Source organism: Glycine max, chromosome 4, assembly GCF_000004515.6.
Source record: "Glycine max cultivar Williams 82 chromosome 4, Glycine_max_v4.0, whole genome shotgun sequence".
NCBI classification, from domain to species: domain Eukaryota; kingdom Viridiplantae; phylum Streptophyta; class Magnoliopsida; order Fabales; family Fabaceae; genus Glycine; species Glycine max.
This window is the reverse complement of record NC_016091.4, coordinates 16,276,335-16,291,055: the sequence shown is the minus strand read 5'-3', so window position 1 is coordinate 16,291,055 and position 14,721 is coordinate 16,276,335. Positions and strand designations below refer to the sequence as shown.

The 14,721-nt window shown below is 33.7% G+C and overlaps 1 long non-coding RNA gene across 1 annotated transcript; it reads right to left on the bottom strand.

Annotated features, from left to right (window-relative positions):
- Nucleotides 1–6,252: 6,252 nt before the first annotated feature.
- Nucleotides 6,253–11,157, bottom strand: LOC106798634 (uncharacterized). Its single transcript, XR_001388149.2, has 3 exons — nt 11,024–11,157; nt 8,239–8,338; nt 6,253–6,310 (listed from the first exon to the last, which is right to left on the bottom strand). It is a non-coding gene; the product is annotated as an uncharacterized lncRNA (long non-coding RNA).
- Between the last annotated feature and the right edge of the window lie 3,564 nt (nt 11,158–14,721).

The window sequence follows — 14,721 nt, the reverse complement described above, 5'->3', positions numbered from 1 at the left end:
CCTTTTAAAATTAAAAAGAATAGGGTAGTAGTATAAGTTTTTTGTGTGCTGCCAAGTAAATTGATAGCAGAAAAAAAATCTCTCTCATAATGTTTTTTTTTACAGGAATGTCTCTAGTCATTGGTTAAACTCACTTTCTTTAGCTACAACTTATTTCTAATATTTTATTTTTGGTCAGCCAAAAATATAATATATTTATTAATGAGTACCAGAGGTACTAAACGTTACAGGTTTTAGAAGTTCAAATCATAGCTGGTTCACTAACAGGCCTTGTGATTACACAAACTGAGAGATACTACAGTAAGCTATTAGTACAGGAATGTAGTCTATTTCCCTATGATCCAACCTAGTCAAGAAGATTTCTGTTATTTACAATATCGAAGAGAGTAGCTCTGAATTTCCACCCACCCCCGATGTTTACCGTTTTTCCCCTACATTTTGCTTATTTGTATAAGCAGTGTTCATGTTGTGTTTTCTAGATAGCTAAAACATCTTCAGAGAAGTTGGTTTTCTCTATATAATTACATGATAGGTAGCAATCCAGTGCCAATAACTTAATGCTCTTCAAGACAAGAATTACAGGCAACCATATTTATATGCTAGATCACAGTAGTTGATATTAGTAAATGATTTGTTGTAATTAATCTACATGTGTGGTTGACAATTAATAAAAAAATTGTTTTTGCTACATCTTATTCCTACGAAGACTTTAACTAAGGGCTTGTTGTAAATTTGTCAGTTGTTCTGCAAAACTGTCTACTTTTTTTTTTTTTAATCCTTAGCAATCATAGATAGATCCTAGAAAGTTTATGACCATACATACTTAGGACTAGAAAGTTTATGACAATAGATACTTAGGACTAGAAAGTTTATAACCATAGATACTAGGAGATTTATAACATAACTGAGCTGGACTTCATTGGTACTATTTATCTATTTATGGTAGTCTAAAGCTGTAGGAAATGCTATCTGTACTAGGCTAGTTGCAAAACTGGAAATTTAGGTGATTTATTTTTTAAATGAATTTTTTTCCATGGTTTGTGATGCTGCTATACCTGATGAATGCCATGTTGTTTCAGGGTTTAAGCCCATGCTTCCTCTCTCTCTCTATCACACACACATTGTATCAAAGGATAAATCATTCAAACCATGTTCTAGGAGAGTTCTGGAAACTGTATATTATATTTATATTGTTTTTATATAAATTGTTATTATTCTAACTTAATCAACAACTCAATTGTGAATAACTAAATTTTGTTTCATATATTGTATTTAAGGATACTAATGATAAATTCATTTTTCAAAAATTTTCCAAAAATGTATACCATGATGCAGGGCATTCTGTCAAATAGCAAACCAATAGCAATCAAACAACTATCACCTAAATCAGAGCAAGGAACCCATGAGTTTATAAATGACATAGGCATGATCTCTGGTTTGCAACACCCTAATCTTGTTAAACTTTATGGTTGTTGTGTTGAGGGAAAACAATAGCCTTGCAGCAGCGTTATTTGGTTAGGGATTGCTTTATATACTCAATTTTGGTTCCTTTTTATGTAGCATTTCAATGTTGATAGTACTGGTTGTCTAAAATCTGTCACTATCACAAAACACTCAGTAGATAGACATTTCAAATTCAGTTGGCCAACAAGGAAGAAGATTTCTATTGGTATTGCTAAAGGTTTAGCTTTCATGCATGAAGAACGAATTCTATAAAAGTTGTTCACAGTGATTTAAAGACCTCTACTACATAATGATAGTACTGGTTGTTCACAGTGATTTAAAGACCTCTACTACCTTAACCCATAGATATCTAATTTTGGTTTGACCAGGCTTCGTGAGGGAGACAATACTCACACCTTTATCTCAATTATATGTTTAACAAATAGCTTCATAATGATTTTCCCTACTACAAAACCATAATGTAAGCTTGTTTCAACATTAAGGCACCAATAGTAATGAAATCTTGCTACCTTACTGATGGAAACTTGCTTGTGGGGCTTCTATGGAGGCTGGATCTTTGAGCTTCAATGAGGTCCTTTAATGGTGATTTTCCACCATGGAGATGCAGCGGAAGAAAAAGGAGAAGAGGTGAGAGGAGGCGCCATCCACTAGGGAACAAGCCATGGAAGAAGGAGCTTCACCACCAAGATGAGCCTTGGATAAGAAGCTTGGAAGGATGCTTCAATGGAGGAAAAGAAAGAGGGAGAGAAAGAGAGAGGGGGAGCACGAAATTGAAGGAATAAAAGAGGGAGAGAAATGGAACTTTGAAGTATGTCTCACAAGACTCTCATTCATCAAAGTTACAACAAGTGTTACACATGTTTCTATTTATAGACTAGGTAGCTTCCTTGAGAAGTTTTCTTGAGAAAACTTCCTTGAGAAGCTTCTTTGAGAAAACTTCCTTGAGAAGCTAGAGCTTAGCTACCACACCCCTCTAATAACTAAGCTCACCTCCTTGAGAAGCTTCCTTGAAAAGATTCCTAAAGAAGCTAGAGCTTAGCTACACACACCTCTCTAATAGCTAAGCTCACCTCCTTGAGATGAGAAGCTAGAACTTAACTACACACCCCCTATAATAGCTAAGCTCACCCCCATGACAAAATACATGAAAATACAAAAAAAGTCCCTACTATAAAGACTACTCAAAATGCCTCAAAATACAAGGGTAAAACCCTATACTACTAGAATGACCAAAATACAAGGCCTAAACGAAGGAAAAAAAACTTATTCTAATATTTACAAAGATAAGCGGGCTCATACTTAGCCCATGGGCTCAAAATATACCCTAAGGCTCATGAGAACCCTAGGGCCTTCCCTTGGATCTCTAGCCCGATCTACTTGGAGTCTTCTATCCAATGCCCTTGTGGGGTATGATTGCATCACTTACTTTGACTGCATTCTCACATAATTCAAAGAAGAACTTGGGCAAAAATATTATTTTTTTGTTATAATATGGCTTATGGGTGTGGACCTAGCTAGGGTTTGCAATTTTTTAGCCTTTGCCTGGGGCATTGGACGGAATGCAGGACATATCCTGCCTTCAGATGTACACACTACATTCAATGGCTTAGATGATAGGATCAAATCTTCCAACGCACAGCTTGGTGACCCTTTCATTTACTACATTGGCTTTCACCAGCTTAAATACTCTATAATTAATGAAAATTTTGAACATATAGCCAAATGAAAAGGTCCATACATTTGTTTCAAGTTACAAGCAAAGACCATAACACGAAGCAAAAAATAACATAAATGCGTTCAAGCATTGTTCAATGTTTGAAGGAAAACACTCGTTCACAGTACTTACATTACACGGAGACTTCACAGATGAACTTTTATGGCATTCCTTCACAGAGATTGAATGGAACGGTGAAGGCTTCACTTCGAGGGATTCTGTAAACAGGAAGCACAAATTGAGGGTCACACAGTTAAATTGGAACACAAATTAATGGTAATGGGCTTTTGAGGGAGTACACAACTACCTTCAAAGACGATGAACGGAAGAAGAACACATGCAAGGTCACTAGCTAGGGTTCGAGGTCGATCTTCACTGAGACCACAGTAGCACGCTACACCAAATTAGTGCTTTTGCAAAATTTTTAAAACCATATTCAAAGACGGTGGTTATGATATCTTCAAATAAATGTCGTTGTACTGCTTATAAACATTATTAAAAGCGGTTTTCTTAAGAAACGTCGTTGTAAACTTTATCAAAATTTCAAAAATGTTACCGCGTGACCAATTACAACATTTCTTATACAACCGTCGTAGTTAGTGCATCTTAAAAAACCTATATTTTAGTAGTGATTGTTCAAACAATAAAAAAAAGGTTCAATTTTCTCCTAAATCAACATATTGTATGGTTAACCTCATGAAATTGGTATACTGGTGTATTCTACTAATATAAGGAGTAGGCTAATGTTTTGCTTGATAATGACAATGTGTTGACCATAAAAAGTTGTTGGCGGCAAGGGACAACCATCTCTTAGAAATACATGTTACATAGACAAATACATATTCAAATGTCTATAACACATGTTATAATAAAAAAAATTAACAAACAAGATGGTCATTTTTATACTCAAATAAAATGATTTCCATACACATGACCAATACATATAATGCGATGTATAGAATTATCTCTCGGTGGTTGACTTCTAAGAGGAAAAAACATCATGTTTTGTTGGAGAGAAAGAGAAACAAGGATGACATTATACCTTGATGCAATCACATAAACTATATCGGTAATATTCATCCACTTATCCATGGTAACCTGCATGTAGCAATTTTAATCAGTATTATTTATAAAAAAAAAATTATCCATGAGTACATAACAAAAAACTTATATACCATGGATAATCCATCAACAAGTACCGACTGCTTTAACTCCTCATATATGTCTATGCCACCAAGCAGGTGTATATACTCATCAGACCATTGTGCAAGTTCTTTCAGCAAATGGTGACGAACCAAAGACCATGAATCTTCACCCATACCTAATAAGACAACAATTGCATGATATCCACAATTACCATCAACTTTGACATCGACAATGTTTTCAATGAAATGATGAATGCATGGATGAAATTGATCCAACATTGGTATCTTCCTCTTTGATTTTGGTTGTTCAGATGATGATGCACAACGTTTCACTGAAAAATTGCTATTTTGCACAAAATGTAATGCATCTACATACTCCCAGTAAGATGGATCATGCTTCATTGATCTTTGTTGTTTGGTGATCTGTTTCTTTTGAGCTCCTTTTGTTTTGACCTTTTCAGAAGGAGCACACATAGAATTTAGATCAAGGTAGGCAATTTCCTAAAGTTTACTCTTTAGAGTCATTTTGCCACATACATCAAGCTCTTGCATTATTAGGTACTCAGGACGAACCCAAGGATAAGACTACTAAACTCAAGTTTTTGACTCATCAACAAGAAATTATTTGTTGTTAATTTTTATAAAGTAGAAAGGTCACTTATTTCAACAAAAATCCAAACATACAACTTTCTAATTTAATATAGTCTCTCTCAAAACTTATTTTAAACCTCACTCACTGTTGGGTTGACTTTGCAGATACTCAAACCATAACTTCTTTGGAAACCTTATCATAACCCCATCATGGAAAATTTTGGGGTCCAAGAACACAACTGATCCAGAAGAGCTTCAGAAAGCCGAGTATTACATGCAAAGTTTAAGAAGAGAAGCCACTCTAGAGACCAATAAGTAGTATGTTATGGGAGGGTTCAATTTGAGTAATGGTGAAGAAAGGTATGGGTTGGTGTAGTGTAGTAGGGACCTTACTAATGATGAGTGTAGCCAGTGTTTAGACGCTGATCGAGGTCGTACCTGAATCAAATAAACATTAAAAATGTAGTATCTAGGAAGTGATCCTAAGTCGTCTCCCAACAAGCAATGATCAACCAAACGTTCACAACAAATAGTAGAAAAATAGTAACAAATTGGGGGGGGGGGGGGGGGATTGTTTGCTTTTGTAAATTAAACAACGAATAGATATGAATTAGAAAATATCAGAATTAAAACACGTTGCTTCCCCTTGATTCACAAGCATGTCTCTTATCCTATGTTACGAGAGTTTATCCTTTATCAGTTCAACCACTTAATCCAACCCTAAATTAAATTACTAAGCGAAATTTAACATAAGGCATTCATTATGTGATTAAGCAACACATACACCAATTAATCATAAACGATCATTAAGCATGAACGTAAATTAAGTGCAGACACAATTAATCAAGCACTAAGCATGCATGAATTAATAGCAGCAAATACAAAGTAATTAGTGAAGAGGAAAAACTGATCAGAATTTAATAGTAATAATAGAACCTCAAAGAGAGTTGTGCTTGATCCTCAAGAGAAAACAACGCTGGAGACTTAGCCTTCCATTAATCAATAGAAAACGAAATTGTAGTAGAAACGAAGAAAACTAGAATTATTCTCCAAAACGAAAAAGAAACTAAAACGAATTGAGAGTAGCACTCTAAAACTAAAACGAAAAAGAAAGAGAGGAGAGGAGAGAGAGAAGAGAGAGAGAGAAGAAAAGAGCCTAAACTAGAGCCTTGGTGCTGTTATATAGTTTTCAGCCCCAAAGCTTACAAATCTGTTTTAAATCCAAGCCCATAAATAAAATAAAATCTAGATAAGATAAGATCTAGATGAAATAATATCTAGATGAGATCAAATCTAAATAATATCTAGATAAGATAAAATTTGATAGAATAAAATAGTCTGCTCTCTTCAAGTCCAAGCCCAATTCTGGATTCAAGCCCAATTGCTTATAATTCTCCTGAAATTAAATTAAAAACACAAAATTAATCCAGTAGATCCAAATGATAAAACTGCATAATTAATTTGATAATTAAGGCTAATCAGTAATTAAAATGGTGACAAAAAGGGTTAAGAAATATGAGAAAATGATGACACATAAGAGGCTATGTTAGACAAAGTTCCTCAGTGTTGTGGGACAAACCTAGGGTGGCAGGTTTTGGCTCCAAGTTGTCTTATAAAGTATGATGATTATATGTTCTATCAGATTAATAATCAACATATTCTTCTTTGCCTAATTCAGCTACATATATATAATTAGTGCATTAATTGTTCAATTTTATTTTGCATAAGTTGCTATTTTGGGTTTTCTTGGTTCCATCTTGCACTCTATTCTTCCACTCAAGTATGTCAAATTACAAATTGACATATTAGTTTTACAATTTTTTTTACTGGGTTGGTTTAATTAGTATTAGTTGTAAGAATAAAATAGTTGCTATATTTAACTATCAAGGTAATTAAACTCTTGATTAAGTTTGTAATAATGAGATAGCATATGGATCCTAAACTTGAAAAGGGTAACATATTTCTATAAAACTCCAATCATAATATGGAATAAAGTGAAGAATCAAAATCATTAGGAATCTGTTGTGGGTAACCTTATCTTGCCTTTACATGAAATTGATTTCACCATTTGAATGTGACCAAGTCTAGCTTCCTTCAATTCTTAAACTCCACCAAAATAAATGAGATAAAGAAATAAAAAATCATACTCGACCAATGTAAATATTTTTATACTATTAACCTATATTAAAAATTATATTAAATATATTTATCATAAAAATTCATAATCTTATTATACATGAAAATATATAATTAGATAAAATATAGAAAAAGTAATCTTTAATATGTGAGTGTATTCTAATTAATCAATCAAACAAACTAATGTGTGCTTTTTACCCAGTTTAGTATGATCAACTAGCTGGTGATAGGTGAATGATTTGGAGCATGTTGCTTTTGGATAATGCAAGTGTTCATGACACACTTGACTTTGGAACATTTTTGTTTGTTTTTTGTGAATTGACTTTGGAACATATGATTGTGCTATGTGGTGGCATGGTGGTTAGGTGGTGTTGTGTTATTTGTACGTGGGACAGAAATCGAAAATTTTAGTATTTGATAGAGAAAGCATGCATTGAATTTCTTGGTGACAAGCTAGATAGCTTGCCTTTTTAGATTAGAAGTCATTCTTTCATGTCAATTTCTATTTGAAAAAGAGAATTGATACCCGAACCACTTTACAATGACAACCCCCCATCCAACACCTGCCTTCGTGGCATTTTTATTGTAATTTATGTTGCTCAACATTATTCTTATTTTTTTAAAAAAAAAGACTTAAAACTGAAAAAAGGGAAGCAAAAATAAGTCCTAAACTCTGAGCGTACTCATTCTGAAAGTTGTTCCCAATCGCTCTCGCTACGGAGCCTTGGCGCACTACTTCTAAAGGTTGTTTAGCTTGAGTTGCCGGAGGTGGTAGACATGAAGCTCTTGTTGTGGCTATGTTTGTCTCTTCACTTGAAGGTATAATTGTTCTTTTATATATGAGGAGAATAGTTTGATCCAACTTTGTAATTTGGGATTTATGTTATAATTGCAACTTTATGTATACAAAGTGAAGTATATTTTATTTAAACACATGTTGTACACGATTAACCAAATATTTTCATTCAATTAACCACCCATGTGATGATAGACTTTGGGTAGCCTTGACCAGTAAACAAGACATGGTGTGAGTTTGTGAGAGATTTTTTTGTCCCAATAATGTATCTGCCAATGTATTTAAAAATAGGTGTATTTGATAAAAAAAAAATATTCCATCCCCCCCGCCCAAAAAAAAAAAACAAATAGGTGTTGCCTTGTAGATAATAAGTTATAATGTTGTCAGCTTACTCATCATGGGATGAAGGGACCACTCCCTTGGGTTTTTCCTCTTCCTTTTTCAAGAGTTTTGATATGATGTTTGGCTTGTGTACCATTGAATCCCTCCTTTCTGCAGAGAAAACATGACACTAAAGCCAATGAAAGTGAAGGAGTCCAAGAATTTGCTAAGTCTAATATTATTACTCAAAAGTCACATGTGAACAAGAATTTGTTTGTTTTATCCATCAAGGATTAAACATATTTGACGAAAGGATGTGTCACGTCATTTGAGAATAATTCAACTTCTATCATATGGGGATCATGAGAGCTACATTTATTGGTTAGTTATGCACAAAGTTAAGGTCACATTAGTAACTTAAGTGGTTAGATTCAATTGAATTTCATTTTATATTTAAACTTTTATTAGAAACTACAAAAAATGGTGATCCTAAATGATTTGATAAGTTTATAATACACATGTTAACTCTTATTATTGATTTTAATTTAGGCACACTATATGATGAAAATTTATATTCATGATATGAATAAGATGGTTAAGTTTATCATAAATGTTGTTTAACTTTTTATCATTTGTGATTAACTCTAACCGTTCTAATATTACTCAAAAGTCACATGTAAACAAGATTTTCTTTGGTTCATGCTTGAAAAACTAAACTTGTATGAGCAAAGCGTGTGACATGTCATCTGGGGAAATAATTCTACTTGTACCAAGGAAATCACACAAGCTACATGTACTAGTTAATTGTTCTTAAAATTAAGGTTATATTAGTAACTTAAGTTGTTACATTCTATTAGATTTCATTTTACATCCAAAATTTTATTAGAAATTACAAAAAATGATGATCCTAAATAATATGATAAGTGTATAATGAACATGTTAACTCTCACTATTGTTTTAAATTTAGGCATACCATACGATGGAATAAAAAAGAATAATAAGTTGTTTCTTGTTTTTTAATACAAAATTAAAGGAACCTAAGAAGGAACCAAAATGTGTGAAGATTTGAAAGAAACTAAATTGCTTCTTGTTTTTAGTACAAGAAAGGAATAACTTCATACAAGCAAAAAATGTAACTCTAAGCTTTCCCATTTTCAAGAGCAAGTTGAACCACAATTCATAGCATTTTGTCTACATCTTTCTATGGATTTTCAAGGATTTAAGACCATGCCCTTATAGCTACAAGAAATTAAGGTTCCCTTTCGAAAGGTTTCACAATGGTACTTTTTTTATAGATTTTGTAGCTTTAACAATTGCTTTTGTTGTAGTAGCAACTACTAATGGAAAACTTTCATATTTGGAAACCTTCTCATTAGAAATACTTCTTGACAACACAACTTCAATAGTTTTTTATTCATATGATTTACAAAAGTGAACAAGAAATGAATTGATGGAATACATAAGTACCCAAATGTTTATCTTCATTTATCTTGAATATTTAGGGTAAGCTGCTACAATACAAGTTTACAGGTAGACATATAATTTAAAAAGAAACAGAGGAAATTATGCAGGTTGGGAGTTTGACCATATCAACAAGTAACTGGCCTTCAAATAATTGAGCCAATGACAATGTACCTTCCATATTGATAAGGAACGACCTTTCCTGATGGATGTTTCTATTGTTATATTCATTATACACAATTAAGTAAGTCTATGATTTTGCTAGATTCTATTATGGAAGGACTTAATTTTAAAACAAAAACTCAAGGAATTGTTATCTTTAATTCTTTATCATATATGTCCTTAATATGTTTGTTGAAGCATTCTTTTCTCTCCCTCATTGATTATCCAATTTCTAGCTGGTAATTGTTCCTCTGTAGAAAAATCTATGGAATCCTACACAATATTCTACACTTGGTTCATCAAATCACCGATACTTTTTGTACTAGATGGTATAGATGACAGAGGATTCTAAACTTTTATTTGAGGTGTTTTTCAGCTTTTAAATGAAAGTTCTAACTTTTAAGTTACTCTTCACCGATAAAATTTATGAACTATGAAGCTCTATAAGCTAACATTTTCTTTGTTTTGTTAAATGCAGAACATTATAATGAGCATGGCAGGACTTCAAGGACCTTTTTATGGGGGAACAAACGCCTTCCATAGAGGAAATGCTATTTATGGCCTTTATCCTAAAGAAATTGAAAGCTGGAGAAAATGTCATTGAGTCATTCTCTGACTCAAATGCACAAAATTCCCTAATTCTTTATTATATATCCTAAAACAAAATCTACATTGGATAAAAAATTCTTATTATATAGATGATATTTATAAATCTTATATTAACCCAAGATGATTTAATTCTTAATCGATATACATCAAAATTGACATAATATATATATTTAAATGATTGGAAAATAAGAATCATTTGATATAAAATCTTCAATTTTGATGGATTTTAACATAAACAATTAAAATAATACGTAGTTATAAAAAGAAGGATAACATTAATTGTTGATTCCTATATAGTTTACCTAAGACACATTTATTATTTTGTATCATTCGTAGGAAGATTAGAAGAAAAGATATTGGTATAACATTTTGGAAGTTCCAAGGAGTTTATCAAATTAACATATCAAGCTTTGGGTGGGAGTGCATATTCTGCTAATGATATCACTCCTTCCAACTTTATTGAGGCAGCAACCCAAGGAACTAATTGTGAATATGAAGATGACACTTTCTGGAGTAAACAGGTATGGAACAAAAATAAGTACATTTGAACTATTTTCTCAAGAACATAATTTTGTTAATTAGTTTTGAGGATTTTTGGGAACTCTAGACCGGGCAAGCACATACCTCATTGCAAATGATCTCCACGCTGGTGCTAACGAGATGTCAGAGAGATGGGAGATGCGAAGCAAGTGGGAGAGGAGGCAAGCGGGAGAAGAACACGAGAAGAGGCAAGCAGGAGAAGACAATTTCATTTAATTTAATTTTTGGAACTTTTCTCTTTTTGGAAGTGTCACTCGCTTTTCTTTTCTATTATTTACATTTTTATTAAAAATTATCAAATAATAATATAATATTTTTTTATTCCAGGTTAGGGATGTTTGATGGAGGTGGACCACTATTTGGTGGTTTACCTAACATTTTCCTTTGAAAAATATTAATTTATCAAATGAATATTTTTTATATTCTTTTATAAAATATTAAATCACTCAACGTATGCACAGAAAAAAAAACTCCAAAGTGTACTTTTCCAAACTTTAAGTATGAGCGTAGAAAAAAAACACAAGTAATCAGAACTCTAATCATTATGTTGGAATGTGTAATTATTAATAATAGTAACATTTATTTTTTATGAATATAACTTTATTATTGTATTGTAGTTTTTATTAATTAATTTGTAACTTATGAATGTAGATTCATAACATTTGGCATAAAAATAATTTTAAAAAAATAATATCTATGTTTTGAAGTAACGAAATTGATCTTTATATCATGATTTTTTGTTTGGTATTCTTATATCATGATTTTTGTTTCACTTAAAATTTGCTTGCAGAAATTCTAAGTTAACCATTTGTGATTATTAGGTAAACGGGCACATATTTGGGTCAGCAACATTTGTGAAGAAAGAGTGGATTTTGCTTCCTGCACCCTCTTTTTTTCTACCTGCGTACCTCCTAAATCTTAAATATTTCCAAATGCCCTTCCCTTGTTATAACTTCCTTTCTACATTCTTTCTCCTGTCTCCTTCGTTGATGCACTATTGAGGTATAGCCGTGCAGAAGGTGTGAATTGCATATATTTTACGACAAAATGGATTTTTATTTTTGTCCAATCCGCATACATTTATAGATAGTTGAATCCGTAAGATACAAATACAAATTTTCCTTTCAGAAAAACATTTCTGGAATTATGTTAACATAATTTTAGAAATGTATTTCCAGAATTGTGCTAACATTTTTTTTTTGAAAGGTGAATTGTGCTAACAATTTTAGAAATACATTTCCCAAAAAATAACATGCATTTCTTGAATTATGCTAGCGTAATTCTAGAAATACATTTTCCAAAAGCTTTTTTTTATCCCTCAACTGCCACCTGCGGCACCAAAATGGTGATGTATGGGTTGCTAGTGATGATCCTTCGGTGGTGGAAAGTCAAAGGCACTTACAAACAACAATGGAGGGGCAAGAGTGGATTGGGAAAAGAGCATGGGGTTCTAGGGCGGTGCTAGGGTTGTGGGGGTGCCTGACGAGGGTGAGGGCATTTTTGTTCGTTTGGGTCTTTTTGCTTTCCTATGGGGTGAATGAAAATAAAATAAGGGGTGCAGGAAGTAGCTAGTTTGTGATTAAGTCAACAAATTTTTTAGAATAGTCTTCTGAGTAGAAATATAAAGTATGACCAAAAACATTAAACACTAAAGCCTCTAAAATAATATAATGAAGAGTTAATTTTCATGAACTATGAATATAAAGTTTTGTATACAGTTAACCCTGATAAAAATTATCTTAAATTTTTTAAAAATGAATTATTATAAAAGTCAATAAACTTAACAAGTATAAAAATTGTGATTGAATGATATTGTAATTTTTTTTAACTTATCAACATATTTAAATTAAATTTTAATGAAAAATCATTATTATGAGATTCAGTTTCTATTTCATATCATTTATTCAAATGGTCATTCAGGCGCCACAAATGGAGGCATAATATATATATTAGGAATCGATCAGTTGATAGGGTGCTTAGAAAAGGTAAGGGAACTTCCTGCAATATGAGGTTAGGAAGGGAAACCTCCAGAAGCAAAGAGGGGAAATATAATTTAAGGGTGAATTTTCCTATCCTTATTCCATGATCATTCATGCTTATATAGGCAGTACAGTCCATTGCATTTAGACAAAACGACATAGTGCTCCTAACAACACCACTCACTAATGGACACTTGTACTACAGAATAATTCCCCCAATAAAAGAATTAGTGATTCCCTCTTAACAGAATACACGATCTCATCATTACAAGGGATTCTGATTCCTAACACCCTAACAGCCTAATGGACATAGTCCTCCCACCCTTGAGGCTTCTTACCCATTCGCTTGGGCCTGTGGCCACAATCACTCTGGTGCAAATTGCTATCACCCCTTGGCCCTTGGAAAAACACCTTGTCCTCAAGGTGATAAGTATCTTCCAGCTCAATCCAGTCTTCCCAAGTAGAGTTCTCTGGTTGCAATCCAAGCCACTGAACCAGGACCAACTTTCGGGGCGAGGTGGATGAGTCCCACTTACTATCCAATACTACAAGTGGTTGTATAATGGGTTTTTCTTCTAATGACACAGGTGGAAAGTGGTTGTCTGAGTGAATTGGCCCGAAGTGTGGCTTCAACAATGAGCAGTGAAATACAAGATGTATTTTGGAAGATTCGAGTAGCACCAGTTTGTAAGCTACTGGTCCCACTCTCTCAACAATTTTGTAGGGCCAAAAATATCTTTTTCCCTGTTTATGATGCTTGTGGCCTGAAACAGATGATTGTTGATAAGGTCTTAACTTCACATAGACCCAATTGCCCACGGTGAATGTGACATCCTTATGGTGAGCATCAACAATTTTCTTCATACTAGCTTGAGCGTGCTCTAATTCCTTACGAAGAAACCTGAAAGTTTCTTGTCGTGAGACCTGCATAAAATCGACAACATCCACAAGGGAGGACCCATGCATGTAATTAGGAACAATTGGTGGGGGTTTACCATAAGTGACCTTGTAAGGTGTCAGCTTAGTTAAGGAATGGTGGTGGTATTATAACATTATCCGACAAGACTAAGGAACTTTCGCCATTGAGAGGGTTGATTATGCACAAAAGCTCTCAAGTATTGTTCCAGTATTCTGTTCAAGACCTCTGTCTGGCCATCACTCTGTGGATGATAGGCCGTACTCATGTGGAGTCGAGTGTTGTTAATTTTTAAGAGTTCTTGCTAGAAGCAACTCATGAAGATAGGGTCTTTATCTGAGATTAAACTCCTAGGGAAGCCATGGAGCTTACACACCATGTCGATGAATAGATGTGAAACATGATGAGCAGTGAAGTGTGTGGGTAACATACCAAAATGTGCACCTTTCGAGAAGCGGTCTACTACTGCGAGAATGACCGTAGCACCCTGATACATCGGTAATCTTGTAACAAAATCCAAAGCTAGGTCTTCCCATGGTCTGAACGGAGGGAAAATAGGTTGGAGTAACCCAGGTGGTTTTTGTGGCACGTATTTATTGTGCAGGCAGTCAGAGCAAGACCTGATGTAGAATTGAACATCTTTGCGCATTTCTGGCCAAACAAAACTCTTAAGGGTTTTGGCCAATCCAGTGTGACCTCCCAAAGGGGACTTATGAAATTCTTCCAATAATAGAGGAATGAACGAGTTACCTTTATTCACCCATATGCGTCTTTTGTGCAAGAGCAGGTCCCCATTTATATGAAAATCAGGGTGTCCTTGCGGGTTGTCGCGAGCAGCTTGACACAGAGCTAAAAACTCAGTGGAATGATTCAGTTCCTTGTTCAGA